Genomic DNA, 26322 nt, shown 5'->3' on the forward strand with positions numbered 1-26322 from the left:
TCACCGGTGGTCCATAACCCGTTAGAGGAGAGATCCTCACTTGGACTATGTGCAAGTAGGGTAGCATCCTGCTTCATGAATTTACCGAGCTCAGAACACTTTAAGCAAGCCGCGGACCTATGGGAGTAATGGGGTCCCACTCCCATTTGACAGGCGAGGGACTCCTTGGAAACAACTTGGCGAACGAAATGGAATTCGATGGGGAGCTATCAATATTAATGGGGCTTATGGAAGAAAGAAGGTAGAACTGGCTGAGTCAGCAAAGAGGATGCATCTGGATGTGCTAGGAGTAAGTGATATTCGGGTAAGGGGAGATACTGAGGAAGAGATACGAGATTATAAAGTGTACTTGACGGGTGTTAAAAAGGGAAGGGCAGAGTCTGGGGTAGGGCTCTTTATCAGGAATACCATTGCACGCAACATAGTTTCTGTTAGACACGTAAATGAGCGAATGATGTGGGTAGATTTGTCAGTGGGAGAAATTAGGACAAGAATTGTGTCCGTGTATTCACCATGTGAGGGTGCAGATGAGGATGAAGTTGACAAGTTTTATGAAGCATTGAGTGACATCGTGGTCAGGGTCAACAGCACGGATAGAATAGTGCTAATGGGCGATTTCAATGCGAGAGTTGGGAATAGAACTGAAGGATACGAAAGGGTGATTGGTAAATGTGGGGAAGATATGGAAGCTAATGGGAATGGGAAGCGTTTGCTGGACTTCTGTGCTAGTATGGGTTTAGCTGTTACGAATACATTCTTCAAGCATAAGGCTATTCACCGCTACACATGGGAGGCTAGGGGTACCATATCCATAATAGACTATATCTTAACAGACTTTGAATTCAGGAAATCTGTTAGGAATGTACGAGTTTTTCGCGGATTTTTCGATGATACAGACCACTATCTGATCTGTAGTGAACTAAGTATCTCTAGGCCTAGGGTAGAGAAAGTGAAATCTGTCTGCAAACGAATAAGGGCAGAAAATCTCCAGGACGAGGAAATTAGACAGAAGTACATGGATATGATTAGTGAGAAGTTTCGAACAGTAGACAGTAAGCAGGTTCAGGATATAGAAAGTGAATGGGTGGCATACAGGGATGCTGTAGTAGAAACAGCAAGGGAATGCCTAGGAACAACTGTGTGTAAAGATGGGAAAAGGCGAACATCTTAGTGGAATGATGAAGTGAGAGCAGCCTGTAAACGTAAAAAGAAGGCTTATCAGAAATGGCTCCAAACAAGGGCCGAGGCAGACAGGGATGGGTACGTAGATGAAAGAAACAGAGCGAAACAAATAGTTGTTGAATCCAAAAAGAAGTCATGGGAAGGTTTTTGGTAATAACCTGGAAAAGCTAGGTCAAGCAGCAGGGAAACCTTTTTGGACAGTAATAAAGAATCTTAGGAAGGGAAGGAAAAAGGAAATGAACAGTGTTTTGAGTAATTCAGGTGAACTCATAATAAATCCCAGGGAATCACTGGAGAGGTGGAGGGAATATTTTGAACATCTTCTCAATGTAAAAGGAAATCATCATGGTGGTGCTGCAAACAGCCAAGCTCATGGGGAGGAGGAAAATGATGTTGGTGAAATTATGCTTGAGGAAGTGGAAAGGATAGTAAATAAACTCCATTGTCATAAGGCAGCAGGAATAGATGAAATTAGACCTGAAATGGTGAAGTATAGTGGGAAGGCAGGGATGAAATGGCTTCATAGAGTAGTAAAATTAGCGTGGAGTGTTGGTAAGGTACCTTCAGATTGGACAAAAGCAGTAATTGCACCTATCTATAAGCAAGGGAACAGGAAGGATTGCAACAACTATCGAGGTATCTCATTGATTAGTATACCAGGCAAAGTATTCACTGGCATCTTGGAAGGGAGGGTGCGATCAGTCGTTGAGAGGAAGTTGGATGATAACCAGTGTGGTTTCAGACCACAGAGAGGCTGTCAGGATCAGATTTTCAGTATGCGCCAGGTAATTGAAAACCGCTACGAGAGGAATAGGCAGTTGTGTTTATGTTTCGTAGATCTAGAGAAAGCATATGACAGGGTACCGAGGGAAAAGATGTTCGCCATACTGGGGGACTATGGAATTAAAGGTAGATTATTAAAATCAATCAAAGGCGTTTATGTTGACAATTGGGCTTCAGTGAGAATCGATGGTAGAATGAGTTCCTGGTTCAGGGTACTTACAGGAGTTAGACAAGGCTGTAATCTTTCACCTTTGCTGTTCGTAGTTTACATGGATCATCTGCTGAAAGGTATAAAATGGCAGGGAGGGATTCAGTTAGGTGGAAATGTAGTAAGCAGTTTGGCCTATGCTGACGACTTGGTATTAGTGGCAGACTGTGCCGAAAGCGGCAGTCTAATATCTTGGAACTTGAAAATAGGTGCAATGAGTATGGTATGAAAATTAGCCTCTCGAAGACTAAATTGATGTCAGTAGGTAAGAAATTCAACAGAACTGAATGTCAGATTGGTGATACAAAGCTAGAACAGGTCGAAAATTCAAGTATTTAGGTTGTGTGTTTACCCAGGATGGTAATATAGTAAGTGAGATTGAATCGAGGTGTAGTAAAGCTAATGCAGTGAGCTCGCAGTTGCGATCAGCAGTATTCTGTAAGAAGGAAGTCAGCTCCCAGACGAAACTATCTTTACATCGGTCTGCTTTCAGACTAACTTTGCTTTACGGGAGCGAAAGCTGGGTGGACTCAGGATATCCGATTCATAAGTTAGAAGTAACAGACCTGAAAGTAGCAAGAATGATTGTTGGTACAAACAGGTGGGAACAATGGCAGGAGGGTACTCGGAATGAACTATATGGATGAAGCTGTACTCATAAACCGGCTTCGGTGGTGGGGTCATGTGAGGCGAATGGAGGAGAATAATGGACTCTGTTATGGAGGGTAAGAGCAGTAGAGGGAGACCAAGACGACGATGGTTAGACTCGGTTTCTAACGATTTAAAGATAAGAGGTATAGAACTAAATGAGGCCACAACACTAGTTGCAAATCGAGGATTGTGGCGACGTTTAGTAAATTCTCAGAGGCTTGCAGACTGAACGCTGAAAGTCATAACAGTCTATAATGATAATGTATGTATGTATGTATGTATATATGTATTATGTATGTATGTATGTATGTATGTATGTATGTATGTATGTATGTATGTATGTATGTATGTATGTATGTATGTATGTATGTATGTATGTATGTATGTATGTATGTATGTATGTATGTACTTCCCACTCTTTCAAGTGGTACGGAATGTCCTCTCTTAAATATTTTAAAATAATTATCTGACACTTCGCAGGTAATCAGCCGGTCAAGTGGTACGAAAAGTCCGGTGGTACGAAATGTCCGTGGTACGAAATGTCCTAGAACCCATTTCAATAAGTCCTATAAGCAGCTACTGCCCCTACTTTACATAACACTTCTGGGGGAAACTCGTTTTACAACACGAAACATGGTGTGCGTTTACGTCTTTTCCCACCGGGCGAGTTGGCCATGCGGTTAGAGGCGCGCGGCCCTGAGCTTGCATCCGGGAGATAGTGGGTTCGAATCCCACTGTCGGCAGCCCTGAAGATGGTTTTCCGTGGTTTCCCATTTTCACACCAGACAAATGCTAGGGCTGTACTTTAATTAAGACCGGGGCCGCTTCCTTCCCATTCCTAGCCCTTTCCTAACCCATCATCGGCGTAAGACCTGTCTGTGTCGGTACGACGTAATGCCACTAGCAAAAAAAAAAAAAAATCCCAATTCTCTGAAATTATTTACGACTTAGGTCTACTTACTTATCGTGTTCTATTAGTACCAGGAGTGTCCGAGGACGTATTCGACTTGCCTGGTGCAGGTCTTTCTACCTGACTCCCGTGGGCGGCCTGCGCGTCTGGATGTGGTATTTTGACAATGAAGTAGGGAGAGATGAAACCCGGTTTCGGCACGTAGTCTACTCCTCTCGAATAATACCAAGGGTTCTGCTCAATGCTTTACGTCGCCATCCGACGGCCGAATCACCATCAACAGCATCATATCCCCTCATTCCATTTGAACACTGCGAAAAGGTTTGGATTTGAATCCAGGCTTTTGGCATGCAATCTAGTGATTAGAAACTGTCTACCGCCAATTTTCCTACCCTGCCGGCCAACATTCTGATGGTGATGTTTTTTTCATCCAGGCTAAGTGGCTCAGACGGCTCAGACGGCTCAGACGGTTGAGATGCTGGTCTTCCGACTCCAACTTGGCAGGTTCGATCCTGGCTCAGTCCGGTAGTATTTGAACGTGCTCAAATACGTCATCTTTATGTCGGTGGATTTACTGGCACGTAAAATAAATCCTGCGGGACTAAATTCCGGCACCTCAGCGTCTCCTTAAACCATAAAAGTAGTTACTGGGACGTAAAGAGAGCAACATTATTATGTTTTTCTTTCGACCAACGGCACTCGAACCTGCTAACCACGGTGTCAGACCTTTATTTTAGAAAAGACCAAGTTAGCTACTTATGAGCAATCTGCCACTTGGTGACAGCCCTTGATGCAGATCAATTGTAAGTGATTGATGGGTCGCATGCGGCACGATGGTTATCCACTCGGTCGCTATTGGCACGATAATGGCGGTCGCATCTGGCACGTAACCGGTCCACATACAGCTTACAGCTCTCTTCGTCTGTAACCTTGGTCGACTCAAATACCCCCGACCGTGCACAGAGAAACAAATACAAAATACTCAGCCAAGAAGACATGTGTCCAACAACATATTTGCAGTTATGTTCCCCTCTAATGATTCTCGCATTTAATATAATAATAATAATAATAATAATAATAATAATAATAATAAAAAAGAAATAATAATAATAATAATAATAATAATAATAATAATAATAATAATAATAATGTTACGGATGTAAACTGGTTGTTTTATTGTACTAATTTAATCGAGGATGACCCAATTACATATACAGTACTATGATATTTGACAATGAATGACAACACTAATTAGTGGCTATTTGCAAAAGTCTCTTGTCCTCACAGTGGATCTCCGTCGGGCAGTGTTTACCTGTAAGGGGAAATTGATTGACAGGTCTCACCTTCTATTTCGCTTCGCACGCACCACCATCACAACACAGCAGTTCCATGCAGACAAGTTCGAACACACGTCTGTTGACTATGACAGCACATGTCTGCTGTACAGTTGGCTCGACTACAGACAAGGCGATAACCCACACAATCAACTCACGTAAATGCTTCACACAATGAACTCCTAGTTCACGCTTCTTAACTGACTACTCAACATTCACCACAATAACACATTACAACAACTACACAACTCAACTGCGACCGCCTGTTCGAGGTGAGTTTGCTTTCATATAGGCCTACTTGGTGATGAAGTTCTAGTATCTTCGTCGTGCGGCCGGAATAAGACCGTTCTAACTCTCTTTCTTGCCAGCTATCGGGTTGCAGGCCTTCTGAAGGGGTGCAATCTACGTTGCCTGCGTACCGATTTCGACGTTCCGACTGTGCTGCTATCTAGCGGATCTCTTTCGAAACGGCTTCTATGCCCGAGTCAAATTTATCAGGTAGCTGAAAAATACACAACCAGAGATCTTTGGGGTGCCAATAATTGTCATGAGGTGCTAAAATTTTTTTCCCGCTCTTCAAAAATCGGCTGCTTCGGCAGGAACAGAACCCACGAACTTGCGAACATGAGTCGGACACTACCTGCGATCTACTGAGAAATCTTTCTCAAGTAAAACTCGTCTAAACAATAGGTAGTGAGGTAGATCAGAAGATAATAAGCAATAACAATAGCTTTCTGCTCAGGCAAGGATCACCTTTACACTTCACATCAACTATTAGTGCATCTTGATGCTTCGAGCTGTTGATTCATCGACGAGAACAGACATTTTACCATTTATCTGCCTGATCTGATGCAAGTTGTCTTCCTCATCGTAATAGCCGTATGATTAATGGTATCTGTGGTATTGCTGAGAGAATTCAGTCTATATCCAATATCATTCTCGGCTTGAAGCTCCAGTAAGCCAAAGTGGTCAGAGTTTGGTCTGTTATTCTGCGCTAAATAATATGCAGAACGAAAAATTGAACAAGTTGCCTGCAGATGAGAAATATTTATTGTAATTTTCCAAGAAAATCGTCGTTAGCTTTATTTTCAGCATTGAGAGTAGCATTGTGGCCGTTTGATAGTCAGTGGTCAACATCCTTTGCTTTTCTTTCCCTGAGACAGTTCAACTGTACATTTGGATCAGCTCCATAAAACCACACGCGATACCTCTGCCATTCACATAACAATCTCAGGGCTTAAAAGTAAAAAAAAGTGTCAAATTGCTACTGCCCGCAGATACTTTAAACCAAATTTACCATCTTCAAAGTCTAACCAGGGATAAAGTTCCTTCTTATTCTTCCATATTTCTGCAGTCCAAGCAACAGCACAAGGATAACAGTCCGATTTCATACCATCATCATTTACAGAAGTGGCAGAACTGCATTCAGACACAGTTGGTAAATCTGAATTAGAATGAGGAGCAGGTGAAACACACCATCTGTCAGTTACACAATTATAATCACTCACATTCTTCCGAATATTACTCTGGCTGCACTCCTCTGTTTTTCTTACAAAAAAAAACAACTTAATGTTGTCTGCTAAGAAGTTAAAGTTAAATTTATGATTACATGTCCAGTATAGTTATGCAGGATGTAAATAAAGACACCAAGATCATCACACAACTAAGAAACCCACAGTTGGTTATTTCCTTTAGGGTTACCGCTTCCTAAGCGTAAATTTCTACCGGCATCTATAAGAAACGCAACATTTTACATTAGCAAATGTACCTAGAGGTCTATAGAACACGATGCAATAACACGGATAAGTGAAAACTAAAAACAACATTTATTTACCTTTGCTTAAAGACATTTATGGCACAGAACTGCCCTGATGCTGATACCGAACTTGGCACACTTTTTAGCAACTCATTTTTAAAAATGTAATCATGAAATTCCTACCAAGTATTTTTCAGTATTTTTTAAAAATTGTATTGCAGCAATAATATTGATTTAACAGATTCTACTTTCAGTCTCTTTCTGTCATCTGTCGATTGTGAATTCATTAAAGCAAAACTTCTTTCCACGCATGCATTATGGCCAGGTAAAAAGAAATTGAACTGAGCCAATTTAAGCAATTCAGAATATTTCTCGCTGGATTCACATTGCTTTAAAAACTGAACCCATTTATTACTATAACTAACTATAGCTAACATGGATACAAAATAATTTTCATTATTATTCAACACGCTGCTCCGGGGTGGAAGTAGATAGCGTTAGCGTAGGTAAAGCCTGTTACCATGACAACGTCAGGTAATGACGTCAGAATCTTCTTCAGTATGACCAACCAAAAAAATTCTATTCCCTTTCAAAAACATTTGAGCAAAATTTTAAATAATTTGCTCTGATTTTTAAAATTCAGGACATTTAGGGATTTTTAAAAATTCAGTCAGGACATCGGGACACATGCTCAAATTCAGGATAATCCCCATTTTTCAGGACGTATGGCAACCCTAGCCTACACCCGACAACACATGTAGCATACCGCATCTTTTCTGCCTTAATGACAACAAGCTGCATGCTACAAAGAGCAACATTTGTTGCCAGCCGCATGCTACAAGTCACCCTTTGCCGCAGGCAGTGGAATCGTACCTTTAGGACCTTCAAGGTCTGTATGGAAATGGCTTTACTGTGTTCTTTGTCAAGCCCTCAGCGAAAAGAGGGATGCATCCCCAACAGCTGTCATTAGATAGCCTGGGCGTCAGTGAAGCGAACTAGTGAAATGAGTAGTGAGGTACTTCCCGTGGTTTTCCTCACTACTTTAGACAAAATAGTATTATGTGCAGTCGAGTTTGGAGGTTGTTTATGAAATATCCAATAGGCCTACAGAAAATCCACTAACACCACTATTTTCCTCGTTTCATTACACGTTAGCCTAGGCCCTAGGTCATATACGTTTCGAATTTTAAATTTATATTTTAATATTTTTTATCGCAGGTAGAACGCAAAAAGTGCCCTTTTTTAAACATGTTTCAACCATGCGTCAACTTTAAAACATTGTTTGTCCAAAACCCGTCATCTGACTGAAATCAAGTTTTAACATATTGTACACTGGGATGTTGTATACAAAGTATATACATTTCAGAATGTTATGTTATGTTTCCAAGAAAATAATTTATCAATTTTGTAAGGTAACATTTTGTTGGCTCGGGGTGGTTGGAAAATTACGTTCTTGGTCGCGTTGTGATCTTCATACTGTATATACAATGGTTATACCGTATGACTATGCAATACGTAATTTAATTCATTTTTTTATATCAGTTTGTATTTGTATTGGGTAGAATGATTAGCCGGTCGATGCAGGGGAAACCCTGCGACGCGTTGCCGCGATAAGCCGTGACTCCGCGTCATCCCACGCCTCGCTCGGCGTGTATCTACTGATAACAAGTTGCATGTGCAGTAACATTTGCTTCTCAGTTTGCTTAAACGTTTCCTACGGCATTTAATAATTTCCTACGATTACCATCCAAACAAATGGTATCAAAAGGTCATGAAAAACATTTCCTATCAGCATTTCTCATGAGTGCAGTTATAAAATGCATGAGAAAATTACTTGTCTGGTAAATGGATACTTGTTATTAAGCTACAGAACAAAGATTACGTAGTTAATAATAATAATAATAATAATAATAATAATAATAATTGATTGGTAGATAGATTCCTGTTCGAGTCAGAGATTTTTCCCATGTCTGGTTTTATTTAATAAGTTTCTTTACGCTGCATCGACACATGTCTAATGGCGACGGTTGGATAGGACTGAAAAGGAAGTGACTGTAGTCTTAACCCTTAACTACTGACGTGAGGTCCCTGGGACCGTTCGGCGCCGAATTGTCCGCCCTTCACTTGGATCAGTGGTCTTAAAAATCTCTTTCTCTGTCTAGCTTCCTAACTCCCAGTCTTCTCCGTGTTCCTATTGTGATCAAAGCTGCCAGTGCTTTCTGAAAGTGACTTGTAACAGCTCGGTCCCTGGGACCTCACATCGTAGTTCTGTAACTAAGTGCGATTCTTTATATTCCTCATTTGTGAAATGTTCGCTTACGTAGTGTAATAGCGCTATTACATGCCATCCTCAGAGGTCCCGGTTCAAATTCCCAGTACTACCAAAGATTTAAAAATGACAGGAGTGCTGGCATATGGTCAGAATGGAACATGCAGTCACCTCTAGTAGGAGTGTACCAGAATGGAGCTGCACCATCTCGGGACGAGGACATGAGTTTACTTTTCCTTTTTAAGTACAGACATTCGCTTTGAATTGACGTATGGATGATTATCCTGTACTATCAAAAATGATACTAATGGACCCATGTTTTCTAAACAAACAAAAATGTCGAGAGAGGAGTTTGATCAAGATGAAAGGAAGTGTACCGAGCTCGATAGCTGCAGTCGCTTAAGTGCGGCCAGTATCCAGTATTCGGGAGATAGTAGGTTCGAACCCCACTGTCGGCAGCCCTGTAAATGGTTTTCCGTGGTTTCCCATTTTCACACCAGGAAAATGCTGGGGCTGTACCTTAAATAAAGCCACGGTCGCTTCCTTCCCACTCCTAGCCCTTTCCTGTCCCATCGTCGCCGTAAGACCTATCTGTGTCGGTGCGACGTAAAACAACTAGCAAAAAAAAAAAAAAAAAGGAAGTGTTGCACACTTTTTTTTTTCCTGTTGCGTGTCACAATTATTCTAAGCACCTTTTAATATGTTCAGTTATGTGAACACTGCGTTTAGGATGTAGTTATGTAAATGTGCGTTACAGACTGCCAATACTCAGACATTTCCGAAGCCTCTTGTTTCGTACCATAGAACTATAACCTTGCGAGTAATATTAGTTTTTATGTTTTAATATTGTTATTATGTTTTATGTATTTTAATTCAGTAATGTGTGTTTCATAAGAATGCATAGTTAATACTCAAAATTAATACTTTGGCATTTTCTAACGCATATTTCTAGTAGTGGTCCGTGGGACCTCACGTCAATAACTAAGCACAAAATGTTAACGTCCGTAGTTAAGGGTTAATTAAGGTACAATTTTAGCATTTGCGGAAGTGAAAATGAGGAAACCACGGAAAACCATCTTCAAGGATGGTGACAGTGGAGTTCGAATGCAAGCTCACAGCTACGTGACCAAACCGCGTATGGCGTAACCAATTTGCTCGGTACTGCCAAATTAAAGGAAGAGACCGATACTCCCATTGTCCTAGGCCTGTTAAAGATCTTAAGATGAGTTCCACTTCCGCTGTTAGACAGCAGCACAACTGGAATGTCCATATAGTGAGGTTAAGCAAATATTATTATTATTATTATTATTATTATTATTATTATTTACTTATACCTATCTATAAATCTTAACTCCACTGATCGTCCTTACAATATTATATGGCCTCAATTCAAGTTCCCAAGTTAGTCTTAAATATCGTGACGGAGTGGCAAATTGAAAATGCATCCACGTGGTCAGTAGGAGTGAGCGCCGCTAAATACTATAACATGGTGGCCGCGTATTTTTAGTCTACAGTCCGTGAGGTCAACACTGATGCCGGTAACCTTGCTACCTCACTGAGAGAGACGGGGACTGAGACATTAACACACAGCCCTCGCAAAATACGACGTAATTTACTCACCAGTTATGAAACCGCCAAATTTCAGGACAGTGGCGAGGTAAAGCCTGGAATTCTCAGATAGAAGAACTTGATCAACTCCCAGTCCGTGCCACTACACACTAGGAAAAGACCTATAATAATACTGCACAGAGCTGCCAACTTCCTAATGGTCGAGTTGCTCAACCGTTGATAAATATCTTCATTTCACAACTTCCCAACTCAAGATCTCAGTCATCACGTCAACTACTCAGAAGTCTGTAATGGAAACGTCACTACAGTAGTTCTTATTATTTATTTACAACTTGCTTTACGTCACACCGGCACAGATAGGTCTTATGGCGACGATGAGATAGGAAAGGCCTAGAAGTGGGAAGGAAGCCGTAGCCTTAATTAAGGTCCAGCCCCAGCATTTGCATGGTGTGAAAATGGGAAACCACGGAAAATCATCTTCAGGGCTGCGGATAGTGGGTTCGAACCCATTATCTCCCGGATGCAAGCTCACAGCTGCGCGCCTCTAACCGCATGGCCAATACAGTAGTTCTAACCATGTCTAAAGGTTACGGCGATAGTAAAATAAGATGTAACACTTTTTATTCTGCCATTTTCACCACAACTTGGTGAGATCGCGGATGCGAAATATGGCACAGATTTGGACTTGGCCCAGTTCTACGACCAGACGCTCTCCCTGACGCTAATCATCGATAATTAATGTATTCACTATTGCGTGTTTCTGTGATGGCTGGCACTTCGCTGTGTTGTGTGTATATGAAGATGAGTGCATTAGGACAAACACGAACGCCCAGTCCCCGAGTCAGAGGAATTAACTAGACATGACCGAGCGATTTTAGTGCTAAAACCATCAACGAGTTAGTTAACTGGCGATGGCAATTGTTACTGTTGTGATTGTTTTTACAAGATGCAAAACCGTGTGAGCAACAGACCAGGATCAGTAAGATAGCCATCGAAGTGAGAGGGTAAACGTCGAGAATGAAAGAAATAAAGATAATAGGGGCCCTAATATCACCGAATTGGAAGAAAACTAAATGTGGTGGCCTACAATGTCCTAAGCCCATAAAACTACACTACACTTACCCGTATGCTTCTGCTGCCACACATCTCCGCTAGATGACATTTTGCTCCAATTGATTAAAAAATAACCCGTCAACGACAGATACAATACAACAGCTAGTTAAATTAATAACAACATACACTGTTGAGAAGGAAGTCAATGTTAAAAGTACGGCTTGATTCATGACTGCAATCGAAGTCATATAAAGCTCCTCTGTGTGAAGCAACCATAGTTACAAGCATGCGTCATTCGCTTCTGTATTTGGAATACTAACGATGCTTGGAATCTAGTCTGTGAGGCCTGCGAGAGAGAAGAACAACAGATGCACACCAAGAAAATATAAAATTCGCAACTGAAGAGCCTGGCTCCATGGCTAAATGTTTAGCGGCTGGCCTTTGGTCCAGAGGGTCCCTGGCTCGATTTCCGGCAGGGTCGGGGATTTTAATCTTCATTGGTTACTTCCGATGGCTCGGGGGCTGGGTTTGTGTGCCGAATTCATTATTAGTAGGGCCCCATCTTCATAAACGCGCAGGTTGCCTATACGGCGTCAACTCGAAAGACCTACACCAGGCCTCTGCGGAGGCCACACGCCATTATTATTATTATTATTATTATTATTATTATTATTATTATTATTATTATTATTATTATTACTAACAACTGAAGAGTTGGATAAATGTATCTCAAAACCATTCTCTCCCTTTTCAGCCTCAGTGGTGACCCCATTTTGGCGGTATCGCTCGAGGGCAATCGTTATAACTTCGCAACCGTCAGTCCGATTTCGAAAAAAAAATTGCCGTTTGCAAACCTATATAATACCCAACAAAATGACTTAAAATTATTTCAGTTGGCGAAGCCGTTAAGGACGGTCGTTTCTTTGAAAGAAAAAATGTTACATTTTCGACAAATTTTCATGATGTCCAACTTAAAACCACAACAAAGGCAAGGGAGATGAACTACAGAGCTAGAATTTTTTTTTTTAAAGTCAGCTAACGTAGTAGGATTTTCGGTAACGTTATGCAATGAAAGGGCCAGGACTTGCAAGGTAGCGGCATGCTTCAACTAAGGTACAGTCCCGGCATTTGCTGGATGTGAAAATGAGAAACCGTAGAACTGCCAACGCTGAGAATCTAACCCACCATGCAAGCTTACAACTACACGACTGTTTATAGTCATCTGCTCATCTCGCTCGATACTAAACTATGTTCCGCTCTGTACAGATAGGGTCGGTAGATACAGAGTAGGTCTCGGCCCATAAGCGGCTGGTCCATGGTTCGACAGCTCTGCACTCTGACCGGCCAACCGAGCAGAGGAGGGGTGGCCACGGCTCTACCGTGGCTCTACGTCTCTGCATCCGGGAGACGGGACAGGGCTGGACCTCACGGCTGGCCCCAACCGTCAACTGTCCTGAGAATGGTTTTCCGTGGTTTCTCATTCTCCTGCACTAAGGCGAATACCGGGACAGTTCCTAGTATAGACCACGACCGCTAACCTCCTCTCCTTCTCCGCACATCTCCTTCACCGTAACAAATCTCCCGGCCTGAGAGACGGCGTTACCGTCTAAGAAGCCCGCCTCCCCCTTCAGGTGAGGAATGAAAACAGTTTAGTAGTAGTAGTAGTAGTAGTAGTAGTAGTAGTAGTAGTAGTAGTAGTAGTAGTATACAGACAGATAACGTATCTCCTCACCTATCAACTTATCTACGGGGCCACAGCTATCGAATGGAAAAGGATTCAGTATTAGAAATCTACCTCCTTCCATAATAAAAGTGTAGAATGAAATACCCTAATTCCGTGTGGCTTTTTCTAGACTGGTGCAGCCCTTGAAAGGCAGACCCTCAAACAAGGGTGGGCGGGCGTCTGCCATTTATAGGAAACGGTATGCTAGTGTGGTGCAGGACAGTGCTGTATGTGGTATACGAGTTGCAGGAATGTTAGGAACAGCAGAAAAACCAACTTCCGAACCAGGGGAATTAACCGGCCATGACTAAAATTCCTCGACCAAACCGGAATCGAATCCGGGAATCCGAAGGTCAAAACTGACCACTCAGCCATGCAGCTGGCCAATGTAGAACTGATACATACTTCCAGTCTCCGTTGCAGACAGTTGTTCGTAATCGTTTTACATAATTATCCTGGACTAAGACGAACCGAGTAATTAGAAGTGGAGATTTATCTCAGCAAGCTAAGAAACTAGAAAAACAATCCCGAGGTTACAAAAGCGATTCATCAAGGATATTGAAGACAGAAATGGACAGGACGGAATCATCATCGATATTATAGACAGTGCTATAATTTCCTTAGGCCGATGACCTAGATGTTAGGCTCCTCTAAACAACAAGCACAATAACTTCCTTGGATCACGAGAGTGGCAATGATATATGCAGCCGAAAAAGACTATTCGGAATTTCTCCGATGGCTGGATTGGGTTAGGGCAATGTCCATGTTTCTTATCACACCAGCGTAACAATATAGCTTAGTTTCATCTCGTTACGGCTTCATTCCGCACGTCTCCACTACATGGCGTTTCTTCTCACGGTTCACAGTAAGACAGTCTATAATGCTAATAGTTGTATTAATTATCGAGGGAGGTGGCTGCGCGGTTCGGGCCGGGTTGTTGCAAGCTGACATTCGGGAGATGGTATGTTCGGACCACATTGCCAGTAGCCCAGAAGGTATTTTTCCGTGGTTTCCTATTTTCACACCAAGCAAATGCTGAGGTTGTTATCTTAATTACGGCCACGACCACTTCCCTCCCAGTCTTCGACCTGTCCTATCCCATCGTCGCCACAAGACCTGTCTGAGCCGGTGAGCCTCAGTTCAGAAAAATCAGATAGGTACTAGAGAATGCAAAGTAACATCAATGGCGGGGCCGATGACCTTCGATGTTAGGCCCCTTTAAACTACAAGCATCATCATCATCAACAACATCAAGGGCTGTGGATGGACCGGTAAGGGGGGCGTCGACTACAGAGGGGTTTGGAGAGTTGGTATTTCCCACAAGAAAGAGGGATTAGGGGGTCCTCCCCTGGAAAATTATGGATTAAAAGATGCCTACAAACACGATTTTATACAACTTAATGATATCGTTTTATAGAACGCTTTAATGAAAAATGTAATTGCAAATTTGGATTACACAATGATGATATTTAAATTACAGGAAGGGTTATAGTTACCTCATTCGAAAACTGCTTACTACACAACTAACTGCAAAAGCCCGTTCATTTGTGTCACGTTTGCTTTATCAACATAGAGCAGACAGCTGACGCGGGCCGAGCGCCCACGCAGAACGGTTAGTCAGAGTTGCCACCTCCACAGTACAAACTGCAGGAGGCGATTGTTCTGTTTTCTGCACTGAATTAGCCTCACACTAATTCAATCTATTCAGATAATTAGCTTGTTAATACATAAACGATTTGAACGGTAATTTTGTACCATTTATCTCAAATGCTTAGTCTTATTTTCCTAAATATAATTTCTCCAATATGAGTATTTTACATTACCGGCCGACGGCGAGAGGGCACCGAGGGTGCCCTGAGAGGAGGACGCACTGGGAGATGTCCCGGTGGGCCTACACGCCCTGGTAAACATCTATATCTGTTCAGAGATGAATGGCAGAAATAAGTTCAAATTTTAAAGGTAGACTGAAAAGGTGCAAGCAGCAGGCTAGTGATCAAATTACATGAATTTAATTATTATTTATTAATTATTAACTTTTTCAGTTTTGAAAAGCATCTCTTTTGAGTTTTGAAAATTGTTTGGTTTATGCTTGTAAGGTGGTTAATCTGTCCAAGGTTTAGACAGTTCGGAATTTGCATCCGAATTTCTCCGGCGTGTCGTCTCAAAACTCACGAGTTTCAAAACTCACGAGTCTCAAAACTCACGAATTCCAGGAAGAGTATTAGTAAGAACAAGTTTATCTACCTGGGCCAGTCTCAAAACTCACGAGCAGGGCCAGTTCTTCTTTGAATGGATAAATGACCACCCTATTATTAATGGGATAATGGAATTCTTTTAATAATCAAATAACTTCCATACCATTATGTAAATAATCGAATAAATAATCAAATCAAATAATCGAATGAGTTTCAAATATCATTCATTTATATCGCGCAGAATAATCGGGTGCGTCATGAATATGCCTTTCGGTTTAAATGTGTCGGGTAGATAATCGATTGAAGTAAGCGAGTAGATGAACGCTTACGCAAAATAGAAATACGCCTTTTTCCAAATGAATCTCCAAATGTTGAATCTAAATGAGTGAATTAACTGTCTTGATCTCTGATATCTCTAAATAAAATTCCTAATTCCAGTACAGTAAATGCCGCCTTCTGGCCGCATTATGGCACTAAGCCCCAGTACTACCAACTGACAGTTTCTTTCTAACCAGCAGTAGGCAATATACCTACTTTAATTTTATGTTGTCTGGCTGCATGCATAAATGGTTAGCAAATGGTCCAAGGGATCCACGGGATCCCAGGTTCGGTTTACGGTCGGGTGGGAGTTGATTCCTATGGCTCGGGGACTGGGTGTTCGTGCCTTCTTTAGCATTAGAATTCATCTTAGGTAGGGCCTCATCCTCACAGACGTGCAGGTCACCTATACGGCGTCAACTCTAAAGACCTGCACCAGGCCTCTCCGGAGGCTGCACGTCTCTATTATAAAGTTATCTGAAAGGGGGAAAATTATCTTTAAGACAACAGAAAAATATTTTTAAAATAAGACAACAAATTAGCTTTAAGATAACAGACAAATATTTTTAAAATAATGATAATAATACACCTCGGTCTCTTTCATTCACTAACCATTAATTTTCCCATGTGGGATGGGGTGGCAGAATAACATTCACAGTATCAGTCAATACTGATCTGCATTTAGGGCAGTCGCTCAGGTGGCAGATTCCCTATCTGTTGTTTTCCTAGCCTTTTCTTAAATGATTTCGATGACATTGGAAATTTATTGAACATCTCCCTTGGGAAGTTATTCCATTCCCTAACTCCCCTTCCTATAAATGAATATTTGCCCCAATTTGTCCTCTTGTATTCCAACTTTAACTTCATATTGTGATATTTCCTATTTTTAAAGACGCCACTCAAACTTATTCGTCTACTAATGCCATTCCTGCTTGTCGTAAGAAGCGACTAAAAAGGGCCCCAGGGGCTCTTAAATTATTTAAGAAAAGACTAAATACTAGATAAACAATCTGCTACCTGGGTGACTGCCCTAAGTCGGTGGAAAAACATGGGTTGAAGGGAAGCGCGAGTCACCGCGCACCTCACCCCTCCTGCAGTCATCGCAAGAACCTGATGTCCGGATTCGTGAATTTTGAGACTCATTCGAATGTTTACTTTAGCTACCAGTTTGTAGTCGTGAGTTTTGATACTGTTTGTTACTAATTATAGCCCGTGAGTTTTGAGACGTAACCTTCTCCGGTGGCTGGACTGAGTTAGGGGAATGTCCATGTTTCTTATCAGCGTAAAAATATAGCTTTAGTTTCCTGACAAAACGAAAGTGAAGCACCCAGAAATGGAGGAGGAAACGAAATGTCACGTGTTGAGAGTGGTGGTGAGTGGTGATTATTGTTTTAAGAGGAAGTACAACTAGGCAACCATCCTCTCACGTGTTGAGATGGCATGTGATGATATTTCAGTGACTACAAAATCGAGTCAAATTTACGAGCCCACTTGTCAGTATAACGTTGCACCCCCTCTGGCTTGGATTCACACACTGATTCGGTTGGGAAAGGGTGTCATAAATCTGTTGTACCCTCTCCTGAGGCAAGATAGCCCACAACTGTTGTAACTGGTCCTTTATATCCTGCGTACTGGCACTGCGACGGAGTTGACGTCCGAGCTGGTCCCACACATGTTCTGTCGGCGACAGATATGGGGATCTTGCTAGGCACAGGAGTACCTCAACATCACGTAGACACGTGTCGTGTGAGGACGAGCATTATCCTGTTGAAAAATGGCACTACGATACTGCCCCATGAGAGGTAACATATGAGGACGCAGGATGTCCGTGACGTACCGCTGTGCCGTCAGAGTTCCCTTAATCAGCACCAGCCGTGACCTGAAGTCATACAAAATGGTTACCCACACCATGACGCCAAGAGTAACACCGCTGTTCCTATCCAAAACATTGGAAGGATGGGGCCTCTCCCTAGGTTGTCGCCATATTCGCAGACGACGGTCATCCGGGGCAATGCAGAACCGCAATTCATCGTTGAACACAATGCGATGCCATTCATCAGCAGTCCGTGCTTCCCAGTCACGGCACCACTCCAAACGTCGCCGTTTGTGTTATGGTGTTAACGGCAGCCTACGCATGGGACTGCAATTCTCTAGTCTGGCTGTTGCTAGTCTCCGACCAATGGTGCGGAATGTTGCAGAGAGTCCAGTAATTGTTCTCGGATGGCAAGCACAGATGTGAAGGAGTTTCGATGAGCTTGGTGCACAATACGACGATCTTCACGTATGATGATCAGACGTGGTCAACCGGAACCTTAATGACGAGTATGACTGCCCTGACGTACCTATGTAATCCAACATCGGGCCACTGTCACACCCGAATGCCCCTGGATATTACAGGATTCGACCAGCCGGCAAAATGGAGACCCTTTCAAACTCTGTCAGGTGCTGATAACGCTGTCTCACACGTATCCTCCGTATCCTTCGCAGTGATCACTCAACATCTGATGCTGTTTACGCCCCCTTATATACCCTACCAGGTCTGGGAACAACACTAATGCCTCTGTTGACCGTTCTACCTGTCAGATAGAATTGCAACTCTATTCATTTACATACCCGCCGATGGTGTGTACAGTATGTGTACTAAGTTATATTGACATCCAACCATTTCTTCTGGGTACTTCAATTTTCTTTTGTCAAACACTGCATTAATAATGGTGTGTAGCCTACGGAGAGGCCTGGTGAAGGTCTTTCGAGTTGACACCTTATAGGCGATCTGTGCAATTGGGGCCCTATCTATGACGAATTCTAACGCTGAAGACGGTACACACACCCAGCCCCCGAGCCATCGGAATTAACCAATGAAGGTTACAATTCTTGACCCGGCCGGGAATCGAACCTGGTACTCCATGGACCAAAGGCCAGCACGCTAACCATTTAACCATGGTCAAGATGGAGTCAGACGGACTGAAATTAAAAAAAAAAACGTACACTGACACTTGCACAGAAAAATCTGCATCTATAATTTGTCTCGTGCTACAGCCTTTCGCAATAGCATATTTTTGTCTTACTCTCTAATATACATTTCTCAATACACATTTTGTCAATAAGTTTACATAGTTGTTATTATATTAGGAAAGTGACAAGCAATTATGGTGATTTGTCGTGGATATTATCATTTAAGCCCGTTCTGAAAACATAGACCTGCATTCTCTTATGGCAAAGAGTAGCTAGATGTCCGTCAGCCAACAAAGAATTTTTTATGACCATGTTGCCCTTTCCTTTCGCTCGTGCTTGTACTTGGAGACTGAAATTTTCATTGTCAGAAAGTCCATATAACGATTACTTTAACTTTCTTATTAAAATGAAGTAGTGATGATAATGGCAGGAGTGTGATCGCTGACAAATATCGTCCTTGTTCCTCACTAGAGTAATTGCTGTTCGATTCACGGGCAATCATCGTCGGATATTTGAAACAGCACTGCGGTTCGGATTCTCTCATACCACTGTGGTATTTCACGTGGTTATGATCAATAAATCAACAATCAGGTTATTTACTTAGCTAAATTAGTGAGGTACATTTAAAAAACCTGGTAAATTGTTTTCCCTTTCGTGTTGAAATTAAGATAAGTCTCATTTTAAAAGCAGAAGTAGCAGATATGTTGAAAGACAAATTTCAGAAAGCCCGGTTGGTTGAGGTTTTATAAAAATATAAAACAAATCAAAATATATTATACTAAGGTTTTAAAAAATCTGTTTTACATCGCACCGACACAGACAGGTCTTATGGCGACGATGGGATAGGAAAGGGTTAGGGTGGGAAAGAAGCGGTCGTAGCCTTAATTAAAGTACAACCCCAGCATTTTCCTGCTGTGAAAATGGAAAACCACGGGAAACCATCTTCAGGGCTGCCGACAGTGGAGTTTGAACCCACTATCTCCCGAATGCAAGCTGATAGCTACGTGACTGAAACTGCACAGCCACTTGCTCGGTCTATGCTTAGGTTACACAAGCTATTCGCGATACAACTCAGAACAATGTTTTGTTTTACAAACATTAGGACTACAAACTCTATATACTCTACATGTATAAAATAACATGTCCTGACTAACTGATTATCATCACCGAGCCAAAACTACTAGACATAAAGAAATGAAATTTTGGGGATACATTTATATTACAGTATAGGTGCTCACTAAGTTGTTAGAAGGGGGGCGGGTGAATTTTTAAATCAATATATCTATATCTCAAAAACCTAACAGTATAAAAACGTGAAAATTGGTATTTGGAATATCATTTAAAAATAAAGAAACACGTATTTTTTGTTTTCGGAAAATCGACTTACGGGGGAGGGGATGAAAATAAGTGAAGAAAATGTTGAATTATGTTTATGAGGATATCTACATCTCAAAACCTGAAGATTTACAGACGTTAAAATTGGTATATGGAATCTCCTTTTAAAATAAAGAAACATTCATTTTTACTTTTCGGAAAATCCACATAACGGGGTGGGGGTGGAAAGAATTTAAGAGGGAGTTGTGTTCTTTTTATGACGATATTTATATCACAAAAATTGAATGTTACAGGCGTGAAAATTGGTATTCGGAATCTCCTTTAAAAATAAAGAAACACGTTTTTCGGAAAATTCATCTTAGAGATGAAATGAATAGAAAAAAATCAGTTGAATTTTTAAGATTAATACATTTACAGTATATCTAAAAAACTTAACATGTTACACACGTGAAAAATGGTATATGGTATCTCCTTTAAAAATAAAGGAACATGTATTTTTTTGTTTTCGGAAAAGCCACTTAACAAAAGTGAAAAGAAGCAAAAAAATGGAGTTGAATTCTTTTTATGAGGATACTTATATTTCAAAAACTGAAGATGTTGCAGACGAGGATATAGGTATTTGGAATCTCATTCCAAAAATAAAAACTTTTTTGTTTTGTTTTCGATTCGAGAGAGGGATGTTTCTCCCATGTAGCTTTCAGTTCTACTGTATGTCACATTTTTTTTGCTAGTGGTTTTACGTCGCACCGACACAGATAGGTCTTATGGCGACGATGGGATAGGAAAGGCCTAGGAGTTGGAAGGAAGCAGCGGTGGCCTTAAGTAAGGTACAGCCCCAATATTTGCCTGGTGTGAAAATGGTAAACCACGGAAAATCACATTCAGGGCTGCCGACAGTGGGATTCGAACCCACTATCTCCCGCATGCAAGCTCCGCGCGCCCCTAACTGCACGGCCAACTCGCCCGGTATGTCGCATGTTACAGAGTTATCTCTGCCAGTAGCCTGGTCATCTTAACCCCAAAAGGCAATACTACAAACGTGGTTTACAAAGAATTTTGGTGTAAATGAAACTCAAATTTTCGGTGAGTGTTTATACTTTAGGGATTTTTCAGATAATGTCTTAGTGCAGTACCGAGAAATGACTACTTTTATCAAATTACGAAATCCACGCGAGCGAAGCCGTAGGTAACAGTTAGTCAAGAATAAAGAGCCGAATTACAGTTGGTCGTAATTATACGGTCAGTTCTGCACCCATATCCCGACGTGAAAGGGGTGCAATACCGTCCACAGGTGATATTACTCCTCATTTTGAGGAGTTCATCAAATCACCTTAAGTTCAGTTACTATCAATTTACAAATGTATTAAGTTACAAACTTAATATACGAGTCGCGTCTAACTCACCAGCCGAAGTTGACGACGAATAGAAATGTATATATTTGCCTATAGTATCATACCACATAGAAAAATACCAGCTAGAGGATATTCAGATGATGGGTCTTATGACTGGTGACAGGGAGACGATGCCTAAAAGGGTGGTGGACATCAGGTCTTCGGGACCAGCACAGATGAACTCGTGGACTGGGGGTTAAAATCTCTCAGGGGTTTTATCCTCATTTTGAGACATCATCTATATTCATTGGAATAAGATCAACCGACCCCAAAAATTTTGTAGGAATTATTTCTCAAGTTGTTCTTATAAATTTTTTAATGTTTTTGTAGCTTTTAACTTCACGAATTGTTTTTCAGAATTGTTTATAAATTTGTAGATCTAACTATACAATCTATTTTAATTTTTGGAATTCTTTAAAAACTATTTCTTTTTTAAATCAATATTTACTATAGCCTACTGTATATTCTTTGTTTTCTGGCAGCCTCTATAGGTGGAGAAAGAATGTACTTTTTCGTAAAAATATGTGAATGATACAGAAGAAAAGTAGTGAAAACAACCTGCAGTCACATTTCGTTTTACATCTGTTTACGGTATTTGCTTCTGCGTAAACGCAGGGAAAGTTTTTGACATTTTTTGGAACGTAACACTACCGAACAATATACCATGCTGAGAGTACTCAACGTGACTTATTCTGAATATGACACTTCGCCAGTATATTAATACTTGAGTATGGAATGGTGCTGGTATCATCCTCGTTTCTGATAGCAGCTCGGGGAGGATAGATAGTCGATGGATATAATAATAATAATAATAATAATAATTGTTACCGGGTTTTTGTGGTAGTTAAGCATGAAAGAAGGTGCTGGGTGGTGAATAGGTCTCAAGCTACTAAAGAGAAATTAAATTTTAAAATTTAACAAGGTTATATTTTCTTTTCAAAATTAGGTAACAACAAATAGAACAGGTACTTAGTAGCCGAAATACAACTTGAAATGTACAATTACAGGGATTAAAGAATTTGGGCTTCGAGCCCTGAAAACACAATTCTTGAGCAACTAGCTCAACTTTACGATATACCAATTTCAACAAAAGGGGCAGAAGACCCCAATCAAACCCTGGAGCCCTTGCTCCAAATTACACAGCAAAGCCTCCTCGAGGCATACAACTCTCAGTCTTAGAAAAGAGCCACTCGCTCTTAAAGTTAAGCCTCTCCCAGGCCACACCAAACTCAACTTTCAAGTTGTCCTCAAAGGACATATACACAGGGGTAAAATACCCAACCTACTGAGGTCTATTAGGTGAGAAAAGATTAATACATGACCTCAAAATACAACTTGAGAGGAGGCGAACTTGCACTCCTAATACACTTTGCTTAAGACCTACTTGGCACTAGGCCGTTAATACAAGGGCTAATCCCATACTACAGAGGTGACTTAATGGCAATTTACATTACATTACGGGAGAATTGGTTGAGAAAAATAAGTTCACCTCAAGACGATGTGAGTGGGAACTCGAGAGGGTTAGCACTCTCTATCCCATAATGTAGCTTTACAAGAGAATAGAAGAAAAGAGTAGTTACATTTTAGGAAAAGGTTACATGATGGAAAACGCTTCGAACCCGCCGCGAGAGTTAAACTGCCGACCTAGCAAGAAAAGAAGATATTAATAGGCCATTACCTGGTAGTAGATCGCTGCCGAGGAAAGAGGCGCTTCCCGCCTCCTGCTATGTACTTAATACACTGAAAGATGGAACAGAAGTGGCCCGGAGACCCCAAAATCAGCAGTTTATAACCTCTCGCGGAAGATTCTAGGCGTTAGGGGAAATAAAACACCCTCCCTCAAAGTTTTTATTGGTTCGGGAAAAGAAACCCCTACATAGAGGAAAAGAAACACATTATTGGTGGAAAATTAATTAAGGAAATTCGGGATTGGCTAGATCCAAAATAAGGGGAAAAAGAGGGGTATACAGCCAACTTAAACCATGACAGAAAGAAATTTAACAAAGAACAAACTCTTGAAATAAAAATTTCTCCAACAAAATAGTTCTTTGATTTCGCACTAGGTCGCACTATTGTTGATCTTCAGTAGTGTCCTCTAGAAGAGAAAGTTCACACTTCTTACTTCAAGCGAAACAAAAACACATCAAAAGTGACACAGTTCAAAAACTCAAAATTTTCCATGTGGTGACATCTTCTGAGAAAGTAGAGAATTAATAGAATAGATAAAGTTCAACCTTCCTCCAGAAGAGGAGTTTCAACTGGCGCAACTTTTAAATAAACGGTGTAGAGGTGTACCGCCCGGTACAGACCTCCCCCCCAAAAAGTTCCTCCAGGGGTGACACATGAAATCAGTTTGAAACAAAGTCCAAGAAATGATGTTGATACGAAGGTAGATAGCAGAAGCATTTACAAGATTTCTTAATTCAGTTTCAAAATGTTGTTGTTGCAGGTGAATGAAAGTCTTTATGTTTGTAGAATTTGAATTTATGAAGATAAACTTTTAATACTTAAAGGTGAAGAAAAATTTGGCAATGTCCACCAAATATTGTAGTCGAATTCCCAAGTATAGTTATTGCTTATGGTGACTGTCCATATAGCTGATGTAGATTAAGAAGGATGGCCAGACCGGCCGTTGCAGCTTGCGTCCAAGGGAGGCCGCTCGGACCCCTTAAGTACCCTGAGATACCGCTCGCCCGCACTATGAGGGGAGCAGAGGTGTTGAAGTACGCCGCGCCCGCGGTGAACAGATACAGGCTGCGGGCATGTAGCAGGTCGTGCGCCGCACATCAGCCTTGGCCGGGAGGTGAGCTCCGGCTCGCCGTGCACATGTCGTCCTCGCTGGAGAGGAGGGGGCCCATCCCCCTCCCCAGTCGCTGCACGGCGCTGCGCGGCTGCGGGGGCGCTGAAACATTAAAGCTAGGCGGCAGAATTGTGTTGGACTATCATCTTCTTTGAGGGTACAGGCTTGTGGAGAGGTTGAGGGGCCAGCGGCGTGTAGATATCCATGGCATTTACTATTATGAAGCCACAGTGTAAGGTGAAGCAGGAGACGGGAGCGTGGTAATGGCCGTGGCAAGAACAGGATGGCAGTTTAACGGGTCGGGGCAGGTTTTACACAAGGCTTACATCTAAAACCAAAATATTACAGAAGGGGCAGAATGCCTTAAAGTGAAACTCAAAAAAAAAAAAAATATAACCTTCATATCCTTTCAAAATAATATGAAGCAAGTTAACACAGAAATTACACCGGTTTCACCTGGGACAGGTGAACTCTAAATATCCTCTCGGTGGCTGGATTACTTAGCAATAAGGTAACCGGCGTAAGAAAATCGAGAATGATACAAGGCCCATGAAATCTGGGGGCAAGCTTGCCCGCGGGAACAAAATTTTTGACCATAACCTGGTCACCTACCTTCAAAGTGGTGGGTCTCCGTCCACGATCATACCTTTCCCTAACCTTTTCATGAGACACTTTAAGATTGGCTTTAGCCTTCTTCCAAAGGTCTTTAATGTTATCCGGATCTATTGTCTCGGGTAGAATGTCATTCAAAGACCAGAGGTTAGAGATCGGCGAGTTGGGAACAAACTTGAACATCAAGGAAGCTGGAGTAAACTTGTGAGATTCATGAACCGCCGAATTCAAAGCAAAAGCTATCCAATGCAGGGACGTGTCCCACCTGGAAGGATCTTCATGATGATAGGCAATGAGTGCGGACCTGAGATTACGGTTAACCCGTTCAGCCAGAGATGGTTGAGGATAATAAGCAGATGTAGTTACATGAGAGATGGACAAGTCAAAACAGAATTTACGAAACAGATTTGATGTAAAAGCTTTAGCATTATCAGATACAATGTATTGGCACGGACCAAAAGAAGCAAAAATAGAATTTAGGCAAGTAATGGTGGACTGAGCGGTAGCCAGCTTAGTCGGAAATAACCAGGAAAATCTTGTAAAACCATCTACACACACAAAGATGAACTTGTTGGCATTACCCTTTGACTGGGGGAAGGGTCCCACATAATCGATATACAGGCGTTCCATGGGGCGCGACGCTTGATGAGAAGACAAAAGGCCTACTTTAGTGGACATGGTGGGTTTACTGATCAAACAAGATTTACAAGCTTTTACAAGTTCCCTAATTTCACCGTCCATACCTTTCCATATGAACATTTCACGAATCTTTTCACGAGTTTTAAAGATTCCAAGATGCCCCCCCAATGGGGTCTCATGATAGTATTTGAAGATCATAGGTACAAGAACCGCTGGAACAACAACTTTCATCAACTTATCATGCCTCGAAGGGCAACATAGAACACCATTCCTTAGAACATAAGGGACAGCATGTTCCCCAGAAGAAAGGGTTTCCATTATCGGAGCCAGCGTCGGATCTTCACGTTGGTATTTCTCAATATCCCTAAAAAGCATGGGAGCATCTGTTAAGATGGCATTAGCACCAGATAGTATGGACTCGGAAGGTGATGAACTGTCGACCGGTTCGTGGGTCTCTACGTCGTTATGAAACATACGGCTGAGTCCATCGGCAACAACATTTTCAGTACCTCTGATATGCCGTACATCGAATTGGAAGGCAGAAATACGGATGGCCCAACGGGCTATACGACCTGTACGACGCGGCCTACCTAAGACCCAGCTTAAGGCTTGATTATCTGTCTCCAGATCGAATTTGAC

At 41.7% G+C, this 26322-nt stretch overlaps 1 protein-coding gene across 10 annotated transcripts in view; it reads right to left on the bottom strand.

Annotated features, from left to right (window-relative positions):
* The window catches only part of LOC136858058 (band 7 protein AGAP004871), a 493935-nt gene that overhangs the window by 246861 nt on the left and 220752 nt on the right, over positions 1 to 26322 (bottom strand). For 4 of the 10 annotated variants that reach the window (XM_067137305.2, XM_067137300.2, XM_067137301.2 and 1 more), the window contains exon 1: positions 10714 to 10841. The exons of 5 other annotated variants lie outside the window; for them this stretch is intronic. The gene's annotated coding sequence lies outside the window, so the exon portion shown is untranslated. Of the gene's footprint in view, positions 1 to 10713; positions 10842 to 26322 lie in introns of those variants that run through there. One more of the 10 variants, XM_067137303.2, reaches the window with a different exon arrangement.

The sequence above is a fragment of the Anabrus simplex genome, chromosome 1, assembly GCF_040414725.1.
Source record: "Anabrus simplex isolate iqAnaSimp1 chromosome 1, ASM4041472v1, whole genome shotgun sequence".
Lineage (NCBI taxonomy): Eukaryota > Metazoa > Arthropoda > Insecta > Orthoptera > Tettigoniidae > Anabrus > Anabrus simplex.